Below are 4,914 nucleotides of genomic sequence, written 5' to 3'. Positions count from 1 at the left end.
ATGTCAAAAGCATTTCATCTAGAGGGCCAAAGTTAGCATTCATGGTGCCTGCTGAGGGCTGGAAGTGATGTCATTAAGGAGAAAGTGTTGTCATTAAGCAGATGGTGGCCAGAAATAAACTTTTTGTTCTCAAATAGAAACTCATTATCTGCAAATGACAAAAGAGAAAATGTGCAAATCTTGTATGAGAGAGCCCAATTATCAAGCTGGGACAGCCCAATTATAACAGGGGACGGATAAATTGCTTCCAGGGGCCACATTCGGTTCATGAGCCTTATGTTTGACTACTCCGATAGTTTGCACTGAGAAGGAATATTGGTAGGGAATCAGTAGGGAACCAGAGAGCCTGCCATTGGGTTCTGTGGTGGTGCTGTAGGGGAGCTGCCTAAGGAGGTTCTGGATGGACTGAGGGGAAAGTGAAGGCAGAAAGAAGAGAGAAAGGAGGAGGGAAAGTCTGAGGGCATAAATATTACACTCAGTAAATATAGCAAAAATGGCTCAACTTCTGTTGGCTCTTGCAGACTTCCTGGCAGCAGAGAAAATGCGACCTCCTGTGCAAAAGACTCTGTGGCTGGCCAGGTGGAGGAATGAGGAAATTGTTACTCCACTTCAGCTGGGCACCACCAGTGAGTATGCCAATGCCAGACGTTATGGAAAGGTATGGGATGCGCTGGGGACATATAGGGAGACTCTCCTCTCCAAAATCTCCATAGAATGGGAAATGAACACTTGCCCATATACGGAGATTCCCAAGTCCCTGAGGAGCAATCTTCTCCTCACATCTGAAGGGGAGACCTGGTTTCCCAAGAGCCAGGGTTCAGGGAGCCTTCAGGGAAGGCTGGCTGAGGGGTGCTCAGTGCCAGAGAAGGACCTCAAGCAATACTGCCAGGTCCCTTTCAGCAGGTCTGGCCAAGGGCTCTGTGGGGGGGCTCACCTCTTGGTTGGAGAGCACTGCCTCTGTCTCTTTCCTGACCAGTTTCTCTTCTATCACATGCAGGTCCCACAGGCTGATGACTTGGACTTCCTATTTCAAAAGAATTGGAGGTCCAAGTTCACAGCAAGAAGGGCAGAGGCCTGGTGGGTGGCAAGCACCAAAGGTAAGGAAGAAGAAACGCCCCCCCCCCAACAGACATACACATTCAATCAATCACTCAGAGTGCACTGAGAGTTTTGGATTGCAATGTGTTACCTGACCAAGTACTTGATGTCAGGGTTTCTCACACTGTGGGTCACTGTGGGTGTCAGGGTTTCTCACACTGTGGATTTCTCACAAAGTGGGTCCTGACCCAAGTTCTGGTGGGTCCCACAGAGCCTCCAGTGAAAACACGTGTGAGTGAAAGATTACTCATTGCCTCAAGCCCCGAGACTATTCTAAAGCATCTCCATAGAATGGGAAATGAACACTTTCCCATCTATGGAGGTTCCCACATCCCTGATCCGCAATCTTCTCCTCACATCTGAAGGAGAGACCTGGTTTCCCAAGAGCCAGGGCTTGGGGAGCCATCAGGGTTCAGGGGAGGCTGGCTGACTGAAGTAAACAGGTGCAAAAACACTGGGCCTTGGCCTTGGCCCAGGGGATGCAGGGGATGGACAGAGTGGATAGGGAGATGCTCTTTACACTCTCACATAATACCAGAACCAGGGGACATCCACTCAAATTGAGTGTTGGGCGGGTTAGGACAGACAAAAGAAAATATTTCTTTACTCAGCGTGTGGTCGGTCTGTGGAACTCCTTGCCACAGGATGTGGTGCTGGCGTCTAGCCTAGACGCCTTTAAAAGGGGATTGGACAAGTTTCTGGAGGAAAAATCCATTATGGGGTACAAGCCATGATGTGTATGCGCAACCTCCTGATTTTAGAAATGGGTTATGTCAGAATGCCAGATGCAAGGGAGGGCACCAGGATGAGGTCTCTTGTTATCTGGTGTGCTCCCTGGGGCATTTGGTGGGCCGCTGTGAGATACAGGAAGCTGGACTAGATGGGCCTATGGCCTGATCCAGTGGGGCTGTTCTTATGTTCTTATGTTCTTGGCAAATGTGTTTGTGCCACTCCACTTTATACTGGCCCTCACCAGACCTGCTCCGGTGGTTTTGCTCATGTGATGTGCTGAACCTCTGCAGTCTTTACCCTGCCCTGCCCTGGCCCTTGTCACTCCCTTTTTGGCCTCAAGCCATCTCTGGGATGGATGGCTAAGGCAGAGAATTGGTTTGGAGATTGATGGTCATGGATCCCAGATTGGGCTGGGAAAGTGCCAGAGGAACTGAAGTGGATACTATTGCTTGTTTGGGGTTTCTTGTTCTTATGTCTCTTGAACCAATGACATACAGCAATCCCAGATTATCAACCCTATAGGAGGGACAGGGAGGGGCGTGATGGAGATCGGGTGGCCATGTATGTCCAAGAAGGGGTAGAATCTAGCAGGGTGGAGGGACCTGGAAGCGGAAACTCCACCTCGGCTGGGCACCTCCAGTGAGTATTCAAGCACTACTGCCAGGTCTGGCCAAGGGCTCTGTGTGTGGGGGGGGGGGCACTTCTCTGTTGGAGGGCACTGCCTCTGTCTCTTTCCTGACCAGTTTCTCTTCTATCTCATGCAGGTCCCCCAGGCAGAGGACTTGGACCTCCTATTTGAAAAGAATAGGAGGTCCAGGTTCTCTGTGAGGAGGGCGGAGGCCAAGTGGCTGGCACTGGAGAACAGGAGGCGAGCACCCCAGGTGAGAAAGAAAAAGCCCTCCACACACACACACATACAGAGAGAGAGAGTGCAGTGAGGCAGAATATCAGCAGGGAATCGGGAGGGATCCAGGGAGCCTGCCTTTGGTTCTGTGGTGGTGCCGTAGGGCAGCTGCTTAAGGAGGCTGTGGGTGGACAAAGGGAAAGTGGAGCCGAAGAAGAGAGGAAGGATCATGGAAAGTCTGAGGGCATGGGGTGTCACCTCTCTGAGGGGCTGCATCCCAGATGGTGGGCTCTCGGGGCGTGTGAAGCTGAGTGCGCCTGTCTCCCGGTTCCAGCCCTGCCCTGCCCTGCCCTGCCCTGGTTGCCAAGAGAAGTGCAGGGACTTAGGGGTTGCTGAGCAAAAACAGCTGAATCTTGATGGGGTCTTGTTCCTTCACCCCCTGTAGAAAGTCCTTCTAACAGGAGCTCTGTCTCTGTTTCTTCACAGGCTGCTCCGACTGTGGCTGGGAGGAGGTGAGTTCCTGCGAGGACCCAGCCTGGCCAGGGCCACCCCATACTGACCAGTGGGGAATGGAGCTCAGTTCCAACACCCTGGGATGCTGTCTGGTGTCTGGATGCCTGTGGCAGGATTGCAAGTGGGGTCCCCCTCAGGTCCTCCATATGGAACAGCTTCTCCACCGAGACCTGGAATGCCACCGTCTATGATCGATCCCTTCCGGAAGTGCCTGCTTGCTCCACAGATCCAGCGGCCTCCATCGCTGACCCAGTGACGAGGACTGAAAAGATGGCAGACAAGGTCCTACCACAGAGAATTCGTGAGCTAGTCGCAGAGTCTCAGGCCCTCATGGATTTGCTGATTTTGGATGGAAGCCGGATCTGAACATCTTCCGCAGGAGGATGGAGATCCAGGAGGCAGCCAAGGAACCTGTAACGCAAAAGCAGAAACTGCGTATTGACATTGCAACACCTTTACACCTGGCAAGGAGCAATCTGAAGGTGGGGAACACAGAGCCTCATGGGAACTTTGTGTGGAGGGCAAACTCTTGAATGACCCAAGAGCCTAGCAATGGAACTGGACAAAGAGTTGTACAGCCCAAAAAACCAGAGTGGAACCAGATGCCCACAACCCAAGAGACTGATGGCTTCCAGGCCAAGTTCCCAGGCAGTGTCCAGGTGAAATGCACCCTGCTGCTCAGGCTGGACCACCAGCCTGCATAGTACAAACCGGACCCTGTCTGGCTCGCTTGCTGGGCGTTCACACACAGACTCGTGCCAGCATCATTCAGGCCGTCTGGCTCGACATCAAACACAACAAGCTCCAAGACAGTCTTGAGAAGCAGTTTGACCAGATCTCTGGCTGCGTTTGCATGTGATTCTCTGAGATCCCCAGGAAACCAGTGGGGCTCCCACAACACCCAGATCCCATCAATTATGTGATCAGTGTGGACTGTAATGATCAACAAAGCCAGCCTGCTGAGACAGTGGTGTGGAGGTGGATGATCCTTCGAAGGCCCAAATGAGCAACTTCTTGGCTCCACCTCTAAGCAGCAGGAAACAGCGTCCATGGATGTCAAGATCCGTGAGACGATCGAGTCTATTACCAGCTGAAGATGCAGGGAGACTTGAGGTCTTTCCCTGCCACTGGGCACCCCACAGCCTGCCTCTCCTGTACGCTGAAGGCTCTATGTATGTCTGTGTGGGGGGGCGTTTCTTCATAATCCTTTGGTGACTGACTCCTTTCTTCAAATGAGAGCAACCAGGCCTCCGCTCTCTGTGCTGCGAACTTGGCTCTCCTACTCTTTAGAAGTAGGAGGTCCAAGTCGTCAGCCTGGGGGACCTGCATATGATAGAAGAGAAACTGGTCAGTGAACAGACAGAGGCAGTGCCCCCCAAAAGAGAAGCGCCCCCTAAAAGAGAAGTGCCCCCCCCACAGAGCCCTGGGTCAGACCCAGTCAAAGAGACCCAGCTGTATTGCTTGATGTCCTCCCCGGGCTCTGAGCACCCATCAACCAGCCTCGCAGGAACCCTGAAGGATCCCCGAGCCCTGGCTCTTGGGAAACCAGGTCTCTCCTTTAGATGTGGGGAGAAGATGGCTCCCCAGGGGTGTGGGCACTTCTGTGTGTAGGAAAGTGTTCACTACCCATCCTATGGAGATGCTGGAGAGGAGAATCTCCCTTGAGGTCCCCAAGGGACAGCTCCCATGCAGCACCTCCACAGAACCCAAAGGAAGGCTCTCTGGCT

At 52.8% G+C, this 4,914-nt stretch overlaps 1 pseudogene; it reads left to right on the top strand.

Moving 5' to 3' along the window:
• The first annotated feature begins 493 nt into the window (after nt 1-493).
• Nucleotides 494-4,281, top strand: LOC136662425 (SWI/SNF-related matrix-associated actin-dependent regulator of chromatin subfamily D member 2-like; annotated as a pseudogene).
• Nucleotides 4,282-4,914: the final 633 nt, after the last annotated feature.

Source organism: Tiliqua scincoides, chromosome 11, assembly GCF_035046505.1.
Source record: "Tiliqua scincoides isolate rTilSci1 chromosome 11, rTilSci1.hap2, whole genome shotgun sequence".
In the NCBI taxonomy this organism is placed as follows: domain Eukaryota; kingdom Metazoa; phylum Chordata; class Lepidosauria; order Squamata; family Scincidae; genus Tiliqua; species Tiliqua scincoides.
Note: the sequence above shows the minus strand (reverse complement) of the source record. Positions and strands in the feature narration are given on the sequence as shown.